Below are 16,434 nucleotides of genomic sequence, written 5' to 3'. Positions count from 1 at the left end.
AGAGTTTGATTAATAACTCAAACTGGGTTATTAATCAGGAATTCATAATACAAACATGTAAAAGTATATTCATCACACTATCACTGGGACCGAAATTATTTGGTTTGAAACTTTGTGACAGTTTAAAAAAAATGATGTTCTGTACAGCATGAATATGGGAAGAATGAATAAACTACATCTGACATGTTGTCACTGTCATGTGACCTACGGCGTCAGTTGCATCACTTCACTGCGATTCATAAAATCCTAGGATATCGAATGCACACTTCAGAATCTCACAGCATTACAGTATATATACACAGTGATTCTAAGGATTCACAGCGCTTAATTTTTTCCACATTTTATGTTACAGCCTTATTCCAAAAGGGGTATAAAACATTTTTATTTTCCACAAAATTATACAATGACCCCATAATGATAACAAGAAGGAAGTTTGTTTGAAATCTTTGCAAATTTAAAAAATAAATAAATAAATGTAAAAAAAAAAAACATGTTCACAGCCTTTGCTCAATACTTTGTCGAAGCACCTTTGGCACCAATTGCAGCTTCAAGTCATGTGATGCTACAAGCTTGGCACACCTATTTTTGGGCAGTTTCTCCCATTCTTCTTTGCAGAACCTCTCAAGCTCCATCAGGTTGGATGGAGAGCATCAGTGCACAGCCATTTTCAGATGTCTCCAGAGATGTTCTATCAGGTTCTGGGCTCTGGGCTCTGGGCTCTGGGCTCTGGCTGGGCCACTCAAGGACATTCACAGAGTTGTCCAATAGCCACTCCTTTGTCATCTTGATCTTGGCTGTGTGCTTAGAGTCATTGTCCTGTTGGAAGATGAACCGTCGCCCCAGTCTGAGGTCCAGAGCGCTCTGGAGCAGGTTCTCATCAAGGATGTCTCTGTACGTACGTTGCTGAATTCATCTTTCCCTTGATCCGGACTAGTCTCCCAGTTCCTGTCACTGAAAAACATCCCCACAGCATGATGCTGCCACCACCATGCTTCAGTGTAGGGATGGTATTGTCCAGGTGATGAGCCGTGACTGGTTTCCTTCAGACATGCTATTCAGGCCAAAGTGTTCAATCTTTGTTTCATCAGACCAGGGAATTTTTTTCCCCCCATGTTCTGAGAGTCCTCCAGGCAGGCTGTCATGTGCCTTTTACTGAGGAATGTTTTCTGGCCACTCTACCATACAGGTCTGATTGTTGGAGTGCTGCAGAGATGGTTGTTCTTCTGGAAGGTTCTCATCTCTCCACAGTGAAAAGCTGGAGCACTGTTAGACTGACCATCAGGTTCTTGGTCACCTCCCTAAGGCCCTTCTCCCCCAATCGCTTAGTTTGGCTATATCGGCCCACTCTAGGAAGAGTCCCAGTGGTTCCAAACTTCTTCCATTTAAAGATGATGGAGGCCACTGTGGAACCTTCAATGCTGCAGACATTTTTCTGTACCTTTCCCCAGATCTGTGCCTCAATACAGGTCTACAGACAATTCCTTGGACTTCGTGGCTTGGTTTGTACTCTGACATGTATTGTTAACTGAATGACCTTACAGTATATAGACAAGTGTGTGCCTTTCCAAATCATGTCCAATCAACTGAATTTACCACAGGTGGACTCCAATCAAGTTGTAGAAACATCTCAAGGATGATCAGTGGAAACAGGATGCACTTGAGTTCAATTTTGAGTGTGATGGCAAAGGCAGTATTGTTTGTTGAATTTTGAGGAAAATAATAATTTAATCCCTTTTAGAATAAGGCTGACAAAATGTGGAAAAAGTGAAACGCTATATATACTGTATATATATATATATATATATATATATATATATATACTGTTTATATATATATATATATATATATATATATATATATATATATATATATATATATATATATATATATATATATATATATATATATATATATATATATATATATATATATATATATATAACATTGGTTTCTGAACTTGGAGTGGTCTCTTAATTTTTTCCATAGCTGTATATATATATATATATATATATATATATATACACACCTGAACAAAATCTTAAGACCGGAAGAAAAATTACAAGTATTCGCATTTTGCGCTGCTGGATCATAACCAGGTTGTAAGTACTGCTTCAAAATGCCAAGAGAAGAAAAGGAGCAAGAGACAAAAAATATAGAGTAGGCAATTTATTGAAAACTGCATTTAAACTCAAACAGGCTGTTCATCAGCTGATCAAAAGTTTAAGACCATAGCCTTAAAAAGTTCAAATCTGTGCAAAAATTTGGCTTTCATGTCATTGTCCTTCATACAGTCACACTGTCATGATCTCCTGATGGCAAAGGCAAAAAGGCTTTCTTTCTTTGAACGTGGCAGGATTGTTGAGCTGCACAAACAAGGGCTCTCGCAGCGCGCCATCGCTGCTGAGGTTGGACGCAGTAAAACAGTCATTTTACATTTCTTAAAAGATCCTGCAAGTTATGGGACAAAAAAGTCAAGTGGTAGACCCCAAAAAATTTCACCTGCACTGAGCCGGAGGATCCTACGGGCTGTCCGTGAAGACACAGGCCGATCCTCAACCCAAATTAAAGCCCTTACTGATGCTGACTGCAGCCCAATAACCATAAGACGGCATGTGCGACTGAAGGGCTTAAAGAACAAAAAACGTCTTCAAAGGCCACGTCTCCTCCCACGCCACAAACTTGCCCGTTTGGAATTTGCAAGGGAGCACCAAACATGGGACATTGAAAGGTGGAAGAAAGTTTTATTCTCTGATGAGAAAAAATTTAACCTGGATGGTCCTGATGGCTTCCAACGTTACTGGCATGACAAGGAGATCCCACTGGAGATGTTTTCTACGCGGCACAGTGGAGGAGGCTCCATAATGATCTGGGGTGCTTTTTCCTTCAATGGGAAAATGGAACTTCAGGTTGTGCAGGGGCGTCAAACGGCGGCTGGCTATGTGGACATGTTGCAGCGGGCATCCCTCTTGACTGAGGGCCCTCGTCTGTGTGGTAATGACTGGGTCTTTCAACAGGACAACGCTGCAATTCACAACGCCCGCCTGACGAAGGACTTCTTTCAGGAGAATAACATTGCTCTTTTGGACCATCCTGCATGTTCCCCTGATCTAAATCCCATTGAGAATGTTTGGGGATGGATGGCAAGAGAAGTTTACAAAAACGGACGTCAGTTCCAGACCATGGATGCCCTTCGTGAAGCCATCTTCGCCACATGGAGCATTGTTCCCATCAGCCTCCTGGAAACAGTTGCATCAAGCATGCCAAAACGAGTGTTTGAAGTGATCAACAAGAATGGTGGGGCTACTCACTACTGAGTCCTTTTTTGAGACTTTTAGTTGTATTGTGGGTTTTTTTTGGGCTATGGTCTTAAATTTTTGATCAGCTGATGAACAGCCTGTTTGAGTTTAAATGCAGTTTTCAATAAATTACCTACTCTCTATTTTTTGTCTCTTGTTCCTTTTTCTTCTCTTGGCATTTTGAAGCAGAACTTACAATCTAGTTACGATCCAGCAGCGCAAAAAGCGAATACTTGTAATGTTTCCCATGGTCTTAAGATTTTGTTCAGGAGTGTATATATATATATATATATAAAATATATATATATATATATATATATATATATATATATATATATATATATATATATATAGTCAGACAGACACATTACAAAACGTGATGGTGTGGAGAAAAAAAAAGAAAGATAATAAATATTATTGAGACTATTTCCAGTCAAGCTGTAATTTTGTCTAATTGTGCAAAATGTGTGAAAATATTTAATTGTTTTTCAGACACATAACATGCTAATATCTTTCTCAGGGGTATCATTCATGTTTATAGCAAGTTAGCAACAGTGCAAGTTCAAATTTAAAGTTCGGATTTGAAACAAACCATCAGCATCACTAATTAACATCTTAATTTAAGTAATCAATCCACATCCTAGTAATTGTTTGAATACACGTGAATACAACTTGTTCACAAATGATTTCAAATAAACTCCCCAGCGTCAATGGATGTGCATGAATGTGCTATTTACACACACACACACAGAAATAAAAGCGAAGCTGACAGTCAAATTGACACGCTGACATCACAAAAGAACGTTTCATGTCAGATCAAAAACCCCATAACATGACTTCCTAGAAGTATTATCACAGTTGATCCTTTTGATGAATATAATGAATCAGACCGAAAATAACCAATCTCTACACACCAAATATTTTAAATTACCAAGAAAGATTTCCAAATTCAGTGGCTGACAGGAGCCAGAAGTTTTACTCCAAATCTAATTCACGTATTACTTCACAGAGGAGATGAAACAGCAACACAAAACCAGCCGAGGCGAAAGACCTTTGACATAAGTCAAATCCGCCCATTCAGAATTCCAAATGGCTCTTAATGGAATTCATGCAAAGCAGAATACAGATGAATCCATTAAAGAGGACCATGACATGAGCAGGATAATGAAGTGCATTCACACGCTTACTGAAGCACACACACACACAGCCGGTTTAAAGTTCAGATTATGGTCAGAGCAAAAGATGCTTTAAGGATAAGGATAGGCCAAACAACATTTAAAAATGGTTAAGATGACAGATTTTTAAATGCATAAATGTGATTTACCAAAATAACACATGGAACAGATGCGAAAAATTGCAAGAAGTCTGAAAATCTTTTCCGTAGCTCTCAAATCAAATACGGCAGCATTCAGTGTATGCGTCACATCTTTGTCAATGACAGAGGAAAGAAAGTCATACGGATTTGAAACAACATGAGGTTGAATCATTTTTTTGGGTGAACTAACCTTATAAGCTGTGACAAATTAACATTAGCACATATTATAATACCACTTTAATTTTGATTTATTATTAAACGTGACTTAATGCTGTTGGTAAAACCTTTATCCATTAATCTCATCTTTTCAGGCAACCCGACCTTCAAAACATCAGCAAAAACGGCAGGGTTTCACATGACACCAGTTCAGCTAGAATTTCTATCAACTGTGCCAATCCAGCATATTTTTTATATTCCAAAAGTAATTTAAGAAACCAAGCTGTGGGTTTGGAAAAGGTCAAAAGAACTGAGGATCTTTTTATAAGTATAAGTCAGTGGTTAGGAAACAATTCACAAGTCTATGTTATTCTACCCTGCATATTATAAATGATTTTTATGGGGAGAATTTTTTTTTTTTTTTGTGAACATGAAAACAATTCACGGGCCCATGTTGTTCCAGAGGCAAAAAAGTAATTATTGGGGTTCAAGCGCTTTAAAGGATTAGTCCACTTTTAAATAAACTTTTCCTGATAATTTACTCACCCCCATGTCATCCAAGATGTCCATGTCTTTCTTTCTTCAGTCGAAAAGAAATTAAAGTTTTTGATGAAAACATTCCAGGATTATTCTCCATATAGTGGACTTCAATGGGCACCAAACGGTTAAAGGTCAAAATTAGTTTCACTGCAGCTTCAAATTGTTCAAAACAATCCCAGATGAGAGATAAGGGTCTTATCTAGAGAAACCATTGCTCATTTTCTGAAAAAAATGGAAAATTATATAAGTTTTAACCAGAAATGCTCATCTTGAACTAGCTCTCTTCTTCTTCTCCTCTATTAGAATTCCAGCAGTGTAGACACTGCTAAGTGTATTACTGCCCTCCACAGGTCAAAGTTTGAACTAATTGTTATATACTTGCACTAGCATATTGCATATAAAAAGAGTTCATACTCTGACCTGTGGAGGGCAGTATTACACTCAGCAGTGTCTACACTGCTGGAATTCTAATAGAGGAGAAGAAGAAGAGAGCTAGTTCAAGATGAGCATTTCTGGTTAAAACTTATATAATTTTCATTTTTTTTTTTCAGAAAATGAGCGATGGTTTCTCTAGATAAGACCCTTATCTCTCATCTGGGATTGTTTTGAACAATTTGAAGCTGCAGTGAAACTAATTTTGACCTTCAACTGTTTGGTGCCCATTGAAGTCCACTATATGGAGAAAAATCCTGGAATGCTTACATAAAAAAACTTTAATTTCTTTTCGACTGAAGAAAGAAAGACATGAACATCTTGGATGACATGGGGGTGAGAACATTATCAGGAAAAGTTTATTTAAAAGTGAACTAATCCTTTAAGGCTTTTAGCACATGTGTAAATGTTTATGATGTTTTAATAAGCAAGCTTGTGACCATCTCCATGATAGATGGAAAAGACCATTTACGGCCAATACACGCAATTTACCATAGGAAATTTATGTTTTTTAAAGCTTTTGAACAGTTATCAAGGTTGAGCCAAAAACCTAGGACTGGTTTGCCAAAGTTGATTTTTGAATAATCTCCAATATTTTCAATGAATTCAATAGACAACGGCAGTCCTAGAAGCAAGTTATACCATGTGGTATGAATGTCAGCTCTTACATATGTGTGCCAAGTTTGGTGAAAATATCTCTTTCCGTTCAAGAATTATAGCCATTTTAGTTAAAGAGGCTCTGCCCACTTTGGACATTTTGGCAGCCCTTAGAGACCGTGAATCATAATTTCAACTTCTTTTTTTTCTTTTTTTTTTTTCTCTGTAATTATTGATAGTTAGACTCCAGAGAATCTTGCTGCACTGGTTTGGTTCTGATCGGGCCAAAAACCTCAAAAAACCCAAAATATTCGAAATTTTGCCAAGAGCGATGATTAAATCTGAGGCAGTTGTTCATCTTGAGTCAAGGGTTCCTATGCCTAACAGTTTAGGAGTTATGAGCGATTTCATACTTTTTGCTGCTAAACCGCCCCGTCAGGCCAATCAGGGCAAGTCTAGGTGACATAGACTGGGTGAGTACTACAAGACCTCAAATTTTCAAGTCTCTATGACTTACGGTTTTGTCACTTTTAAGGGAGAATGCTGATCCTTTGAAATTTTAACAATTACAATAGGGTTTCAGAGCTACACGCTTGAACCCCTAAATACACTTATTTATATTAAAGTCACACAAAAACAAAACTGCGCGCATTTTGTGGAACAACATTGTTTTTGTTGTGCTTCAGCTCTTATGTATGCAAACTCTGGCGAAAACCATCCCGACAGGACTAAAATAAAACACTTATAATAGGCTTCCCATAGTGAATCAGGGTATGACAAAAACACGTTTTGAACACGTTTTCAGTCACAATGGGTTGCGAAAGTTTCAGACATACACACAGATAGCTTCATTATCTTCAGAATATGAATATTTACAGGAATGCTAAAGTATCTCATCTGAATTTGTGTGGATGTAAATAACCGCTGGCAGAAAGTGAATTAGCGTTAGCCCCCCTCACCACAGATAAACACAAGCCCTTGATTTATTGGTTTCCAGTGCAGCTGAAGGTTACCTTTGTGTAATGGAGGATGCCGCTCAGTAATCTTGTGTTAGGTGACTTCTGTAATTGCATTATTTCATAATGGCTGTGTATCGTAGATAGGGGGCTTTGATAAAAGTAGAGAATTAAAAAAAAGATTCATATCTCCAAATGTATGGGCTTATACATTGGAATTTCATTACGGCGCTGTCAAGACCTTGAGATCAATTTATGCAGTTTCCTCCAGCCAATCACATTATTAAAGTTTATTGAATAACAGAGGTTGCTGGGGAGATTGTTTGGGGTTAAAACATTAAGCATGACAATAGATGAAACAACAATTGTTCTTAATCAAAATTCAGTATTTTAGTAGTTAAAAAATAAACATAACACCTCCGTTTCCATTTTATTTTGGTTGCATGCATTTCAAATATTAAGTTTAACATAATATAAAGTAAAACATAATATAAAAGATTTTAGATAATTTCGGTGCTCCTGCAAAAAAACGATTCCATGAATTTTGTCAATGAAAACTGAATGCTTGACATTAATACGACATTTTTTAAATATTAAAATGTGAAAATTCTGTCTAGCAGAGTTTTAGATGGAGTTTTAAAGGTGCCCAAGAATGCCTTTTCACAAGATGTAATATAAGTCTAAGGTGTGTCTTGAATGTGTCTGTGAAGTTTCAGCTCAAAATACCCCATAGATTTTTTTTAAATTAATTTTTTTAACTGCCTATTTTGGGGCATCATTAACTATACACTGATTTTGGCAGCGCCGTCCCTTTAAATGGCGTGCTCCCTGCCACACGAGCTCTCGACTATATTAGTGCATTTACAAAGTTCACACAGCTAATATAACCCTCAAATGGATCTTTACAAGATGTTCGTCATGCATACTGCATGCATGCTTCGAATTATGTGAGTAAAGTATTTATTTTGATGTTTACATTTGATTCTGAATGAGTTTGATAGTGCTCCGTGTCTAACGGCTAATGCTACACTGTTGGAGAGATTTCTAAAGAATGAAGTTGTGTTTATGAATTATACAGACTGCAAGTGTTTAAAAATGAAAATAGCGACGGCTCTTGTCTCCGTGAATACAGTAAGAAACGATGGTAACTTTAACCACATTTAACAGTACATTAGCAACATGCTAATGAAACATTTAGAAAGACAATTTACAAATATCACTAAAAATATCATGTAATCATGGATCATGTCAGTTATTGTTGCTCAATCTGCCATTTTTCGCTGTTGTTCTTGCTTGCTTACCTTGTCTGTGCACAGATCCAGATGTTAATACTGCCTTTCCTTGTGTAATGCCTTGAACATGAGCTGGCATATGCAAATATTGGGGTGTACATATTAATGATCCCGACTGTTACGTAACAGCCGGTGTTATGTTGAGATTCGCCTGTTCTTCGGAGGTCTTTTAAACAAATGAGATTTATATAAGAAGGAGGAAGCAATGGAGTTTGACACTCAATGTATGTCTTTTCCATGTACTGAACTCTTGTTATTTAACTATGCCAATATAAATTCAATTTTTGATTCTAGGGCACCTTTAAGCTAACAGTTAGCAGTTGCATTATATACATACATTCAAAACAATTAATGGAAACAACTATTAGAATTAACAAAATAAGAGCATCACAGTGGAAGACAGTATAAAGTATACCTTTAGTGATCAAATTAAACCTATGAATGCATATTCAGATGCAGCTGTTGTCTTTGGACTTTTTGGCTTAGGTCCCCAGTCAAATTCAGTAGGTTTGCTCTAGAAATTGCCAGTCTAAAATCATGATGTATGGCCATTTTGTTCAAGGAGACATAAATGAACATTTAAAAAAAAAAAACAACAACAAAAAAAAAAACATATGCATCTTATTCTTGATTCATTTTTAGGACAATAAGCCCCTACAACAAATAATGCCAGATTTTTCTTTTTATGTTCAGAAATAATTATGATGGTCACTACAGTGGAAACACAGCCTACTAATGAAATATATTTCTTTATCATTTTTTCATGCATCATGCATGTTGAATAAAAACACACATTATTCTTTATCACAATGTTCCACACTTCTATTTTTAAAGATTTTTCTTTTTTATGAAAGCAAAGTGAACAAATGAATTAGGTTTTCAAATGAGGCAAAAAGATAAATAGATCTCAGATATCTGATATCTCAGTTTAAGCCGGATACTAGTACAGCATGAAAGCAGAACTCATGCCTACAGCTCTCAAGGTGACATTCTGGCTGTGAACACACCAGTTTGCTCACTGACAGTGGTAGTTTTGTCCGCTGCCCCACTGGGAGGCTCTGGTCCGGGCAGCTGGGTCTGGGTACACAGAAGGTGTATGAGGGAAAATGGATGGGTTTGACACCAATGAAGGGCATCTGTAGAACAGATGAAGTCAACTGATCAGTTAGCAATACAGAAAAACGTAATTTGCATTTGCACTGCTAGTAAAAAGCAGTACTTCCAATGCAAATAAATAAAGTTTTAAAAGTTTTACACAAGTTTAGATGTTAAGCTTCTGTGTAAGCATGCATCCATGAATTTCAAAATGTAACACTAATCTTTTCCAGTGGAAAAAAAGGCAGATATGATGGTGTAAGAAGAAAAACAACAAATCATAATTCAGTATGCAAATAAATGCAAGAAAGAAGACGAATTAAAAAGCAGAATGTGAGTATTGCACACTATTAGATTTAGTGTATTTAGACATTCAGTGTAAATCTGAATTTAAAAAGTGACATAAAAACTGAACTTGAATTAATTGCAAAAAATATACAGAATTAAAAAAAAAGTTATTGTTAGTAATACAATGCTGCCTTGTTTGAGTTGTATTTTTCCCCATATTATAAAAAAATCTACTGCAGAAGATTTTAGCATCACTGAGATACTTTGAATTCGTATTTTGAATACATTTTTATGTTTGTAGTTTTCATTTTCATTTACATTTTATTTAGTTTTAGTAATTTTATTCTGTTTTTGTCATTTTGTTTAGTTAGTTTTTTTTTAACGCATGCAATTTTTTTTTTTTTTCAGTTTAACCCGTTAAAAATAGCTTTTTTAATACAATTAAATGTGCTAAAGAGGATCTTTTCGGCGACTGAGAAAACAAAGACTGTTACAACCCCCCTCCTTTTGAGGGAACGCCTCCAAAAACTTGTGCACGAGTATTGAAACACGAGTGTTTACCACCGGCATTCACAGTGTCGTGTTAGTGGATTCATTATGTCGTACTCACCGCAGGTAACTCATAATCTGCAGTTGTTACTCCTGTCTCCGGACAAAAACATTGCATGCGGCGCCTGTGGAGTGTGGAAAGTTACTGGAGCGCGCAGCCGCGGTCGTCTCTCACAAGGAACGTCACGGCAGTGATTGACAAGCCAGAGGGCCAATTGTTTACGTGATGATCGCGTAAACGGTTGGTTGATGTTTTTAAGGCCCTACCTCGTGCACAGATGATGTATATTAATATTGTTCCTTTCAGTGCACCTAATAAATAGTCTTTTATCAATTAGTAAAGACAGTTTCAAGTAATATTGTAAAAATGTATGAAACAAAACATCCTCTTTAGCACCTTTAACCCAGCATCCTTTTTTCCCGTCATCCTTTAGCTTGCGTTAACTTACATTATATGATCACGTTATCATTCATTCAAGTGCCATTAATCCATTTATGCAAAAACAAAAAGAACTTAAATCTGTACGAGCGCCGTCTTTGAATCTCCTGCCCATGTGACAGACATACGACTCATGCGCACAGAAAGCCACTTCAGAAAGAGAAACGGTCGCATTGAGCTCTCTTTCACGAGTGAACAGACAAAACGCACAAAATTCAGTTAAAATGCCCGTTTTGTCGAATATCCTTGTAAAGCACAGTCTTAAATGATAAAGTAAGAAAATAGGATGCAGATCTGCGTCATATGCGACAGTTCTTAAAGTGACAGCAGTCTAATAAACCTGCTACAGTCTTCCATTAATGTTAATCAAAAAACAAAAGAAAAAGAAAATCACTCACTGCTTTTAATAATTTTGTAGCTTTAACCAGGGCTTTGGTTCAGTGTCTGTAAAGATCATGCTATAGTGCCCTTCTCATCCAACAGCATCTGCACTGCAAGAGAAAAATGCAATACAGCTAGAGAGCTGCCATCAACAGAGCTGTGCATCAAAAGGCACATTGATTGTAATGGGAGCTTTTAGTTTTGCTGCATTATGTTGCAATCTCAGTTTAGACGAGGTGTAAGAGGTTAAAAGGATATAGACAGCATTGATTTTAACAGGAAAAAAAAGTTTAATGCAGCACCAGTGGAACATCAGACACTCTCTGGAAGCTTCTTCAAAAAGCAAAGCCAGTTCTGATCTCCCACACTGAGATTTCCCTCATAAGCATACTTTTCTTTCAGCATGGCTCTCTGTGAGATGTTTGCTCCATACTGGCTCTCTTAATTAGCTGGAAAGATGTTTCTGTGATCATTGCTTTATATGTCAGACTCATTAGTTTCTGCCTGGAGATTTGTTCTGCTTGTGAAATGCATGGTTACATTTTTCATATCTCTGTATTTTATTGAGAAAAAGAGCCAGAAACATTAAGACATTAAGTTCAATAGGGATGTGTGAGACTAGTCAACTAAACAATACTGCTGCTGCTAGTCGACAAACAACTTTTTTGCACGTTTTATACTATTTTGCAAAGGCTATATTCAAAATTACTGTCATGTAATGAACGAACATCAATATCTTGACGTGCTGACTTATGTTAGCTAACTTCAATTCTTTTTTAAAATATTGAGTTTGTACTTATTGGTGCACTGCCTATTGATTTAATTGATTTTAATAAACATATATTGGTTAATGTTGATTAAGTGAATGCTCAAAGGGTTAGTTCACCCAAAAATGAAAATTCTCTTCATTAATTGCTCACCTTCATTTGTTCCCGTAAGACCTTCATTCATCTTCAGAACACAAATTAAGATATTTTTGATGAAATCCTACAGCTCTCTGACCCGTCCATAGACAGCAATTTTACCACAATTTTCAAGTTCCAGAAAGGTACTAGAGACATCGTTAAAACAGTCGACGTGACTGCAGTGGTTCAACCTTAATGTTATGAAGCGACGAGAATACTCGAGAAAAAACTTTTTTTAACAATATCTTCTCTCTGTGTCATTCTCGTACGCTGTTTATGTTCAGTGCTTCTTTTTTTTATGTTTTTATGTGAATTTAAGACATTTCCTAAAAGCTAAATCTGTTCAAGGAAAATTTTGACCTGCATTAGACTAATAGATATTTATTGATTGTGCTTCATTTTCTGTTATTTGCTCCAGTGGATATCTAAAAGCTCATTCTCCTCTCTCACTCTTGACACAAGGTTACTCCGCATGGATCCATTTCTAGATCTTGAAATGGAGTCCTAAACAATTTTTCAGGTTTGTGATTTTTTTAGTACTATCGTCGCATAAACGGATTTCCTGTAAACAAAAGAACAAGTCCTTAGACCACGGTGTGGTGTTCCTCGCCCTTTTCTCACTTCACCGAATTCTGCTTTTCCTGGAATTTATCTCACAGTTCTCTGCGGAGTCATTGTTGAATCTTGGAGACCTGGAGCAAACATCTTCTGTTATTAAAAGTTCTGACCGAAGGCACTTTAAAGTAGCACAATAAAGCCCAAGAAATCTGGCCTGTCTGCTGAGATTTAAAGATTTGAAATGCAACTCAGAGCAGGAAAAATAAATAGCCTGTTCTCCAAAAAGAATGACCACTGTGGACTATTAGGAGTCAAAACACATTGTCAGCTTTCTAGCAAAACTGTTTATTCAACTGAATTGCTACTATGGAAGTTGCTTTGGAGAAAAGTGTCTGCCAAAGGCATAAAAAAGGTCTAAATTACCACTGCATACAGTTTATAAAGTGAAAATGTGCAGTTTGGGAGCAATTTAGGAGTAATGGTTGCAAAAGGAGCTATTTTTACCTGATCTTCCCTATAAAAATGGACTAAATGACTTTTTGTCATCAGGTTAAACCATTCAAATGATAAGTTGACTTGAGTAAATAATAAAATCAGGTACCACTTTATTTTGATGTACCACTTTAGACATTCTACTATAAGCAACTCAGGGAATCGGGGAGCATTCAAGAGTGTGTTGGAACCAAGAATATTAACAATCTTCCTACCGAGGTAAAACCAACTCAGCATGTGCTTCAGCAGTAAAATGCAGCTCTTCAGGCGGTGGAGGCATCAGGTTCAATAGCTTCTTTGTAGGTCATGTAGAGAGCCCTGGTCCTCTGATCTCCGTCTGATAATGAAGTGTGTGGAGAGAGATAAGTCAATCAAGATTAGCTCTATGAGACTCTCAGCGCCCCCAGCAAAGAGCAACTCTCAGAGCAAAGAGCACAGAAGGAGGGAGAGGTTTGTTCGTGATTCCCTCAGGTTTTCTAGTAAAGTCGTGCACAAGCTAAGGAATTGTTTTTCAGTCAGAAGTTTGAAAACACCTACTCATTCTTTTTTATATATATTTTTATTAGCTATTATTTTCTGTTTTAATGTTTTATGGGGACTTTCCAAAGACATAATGATTTGTACACAGTACAAACTGTATATTTTAACCCTAAACCTTCCCCTGAACCTTCCCATCGCAGAAAACTTTCAAAAAACCTCACTTAGCATGATTTATAAGCTGTTTTCCTCAAGAGGACCAACAAATGTCCCCACAAGGCCAAGGATTTCAGATATTGCCATCTTTGTGGGGACATTTTGTCTCCATAATGTAGGGTTTACCAGGACTACACATACACATACAAATGATCAAATGAGGAACAGGTGTAAATGATTAATGAAACAATGAGCAACTATGGCTGTGTCCCAATTCATTCAAAGTCCACAAAGGGCCAAACTAAGCGTTGTATAATTGGACGGTGTAGCCTATGGAAGATTGTTCTTGTCGCTTAGCAACTGTCAGTTATATCAGTTCTGTTTTTTTATTCATTGTGTTCAGTCCCTGTTTGCCAGTGTTTCCTTCGCTAATTTATCTCCATGGTCATTGATTGAGTTATGTGCGTATATTAGCCCTCAGTTGATTCAGTTCTTTGTTCATCAATGTTATGAGTGGTTGTGTTTTCTCAATGTTCACCTGAGTTTGCTTTGTAAATTATAATATAGACAACCGTTTTACTTACAACTGCTTCATTGTGCGCTTTGTACAGCCACAGTTGCTGACAATCAGCTGCCGTTGACGAGTGGCAGTAACGTTTGTACTGGACTTTTTTTTAAGTTATATTCAACTGTCTGAAATCAAAACAGGGTGTACAGCTTGTCTAAATATATATGTTCAACCTGGTCTATTTACAGTATGTACATAATAAAGAGTATAAACTATATAAAATCGCATCTTAGTAAGATATGTCAACATTTGAACCGATTCAAAGTTTTTTTTTTTTACATTTGTATCATTAGATATTCAGTTCAGCTTATTTATTAAGCACTATTAAAACAACAGAGCATTGACCAAAATGCTGTACAATATTACAATTTGTGTTGGGGGTAACTCATTACAAGTAACTTGAGTTATGTAATCAGATTACTTTTTCAAGTAACTAGTAAAGTAATTTGAGTACTAAAGTAAAGTAGGAAACACAGGAAATGACAATAACAAACTAAAAGTACTTGAAAATAAAAGAGAAGAGTATTGTGACATATACATACATACAAGCAGAAGCCTTTAGAAAAGGGTGTCCAAACTTAGTCCTGGAGGGCCACTGTCCTGCAGAGTTTAGCTCCAACTTACCTCAACACACCTGCCTGGAAGTTTCCTGTATGCCTAAAAACTTTGATTAGCTATTTCAGGTGTGTTTAATTGGGGTTGAAGCTAAACTTTGCAGGACAGGAGACCTCCAGGAGCAGGATTCGACACCCCTGCTTTAGATCAAAAGGTTTCTAAGACCATGACAAATATAAATTCAGTCAAGTGTGTCCAAACATTTGACTGGTAGTGTATATGAGAAAAGAATTTTAACCTTTTACCTTGTTATGTGCTTAAAAAACACTTTAACGGTCTAATGAGGATCCAATTAGCTTCAAAGAGTGGAGAGTGTTTTCATCTTTGTAGAGTAAACACATTTTTTATTCAGATGATAAATGGGTAACATGCTGCAAGGTTAACTAAAGGTGTACCAATTTAGAGAGATGAACTGAGACTTTGATTATATTACAAGTGTGATAATCAATTTCTCTTCTCTAGTGAATAATAGTGTTCGTGTCACCTTTACTGAATTGACCTTAACAGTACTAAGAAGAAACACTTACTCCCTTAGAGTGATATCCACCTCTTTAACCTAGAGACACATTTACTCCTGTTTGAAAGGTCAGCTAACAGGAATGTTCTCAGATCTTTGGCTAACATTCTCGTTAAAGGATTAGTTCACTTTCAATGAAAATTAACCCAAGCTTTACTCACCCTCAAGCCATCCTAGGTGTATATGACTTTCTTCTTTCTGATGAACACAATTGGAGAAATATTAATAAATATCCTGAGGGATAGGGGATATTAATAAGGGATAGTTCACCCAAAAATGAAAATTTGATGTTTATCTGCTTACCCCCAGGGCATCCAAGATGTAGGTGACTTTGTTTCTTCAGTAGAACACAAATGATGATCTTTACAGTTTTTCTCCATTGGTTTGGCTCTTTTCTTGAAACAGAAATTACATTCTCAAATCAACATGGACAAACCTCTATACCACTTGGCAATTCACAACAGAATTGATTTTCTCATTCATTTCATCAAATTGCAAATGTCTAAGTACATGTCTCAATGTCTCAGTACATCTTTGCAAATGATTAAGTACAGGTAGCCTACATTTAGCAAAATTTCCAAGTGAATAGATCTTGTTGATCTAAACTGCACTCAAAAAAATAACATGTTGGTCTAACTTAATTCAATTATGACACCTATTTCCACACATTTGAAATGATTTATTTAAACTTAAGCTAGGTTAATTGTACTGATGAGTAAATTTCATCCTAATTGAATGAGTTCACACCAGTTTCGTTTGACGTAATCTGTGAATGTTTCCTGAACATAATTCACTCTTGTTGATCCAACC

This window comes from Chanodichthys erythropterus, chromosome 22 (assembly GCF_024489055.1).
Source record: "Chanodichthys erythropterus isolate Z2021 chromosome 22, ASM2448905v1, whole genome shotgun sequence".
Classification (NCBI taxonomy): Eukaryota; Metazoa; Chordata; class Actinopteri; order Cypriniformes; family Xenocyprididae; genus Chanodichthys; species Chanodichthys erythropterus.
The sequence above is the reverse complement of the archived record's forward strand: the minus strand, read 5'-3'. Positions refer to the sequence as shown.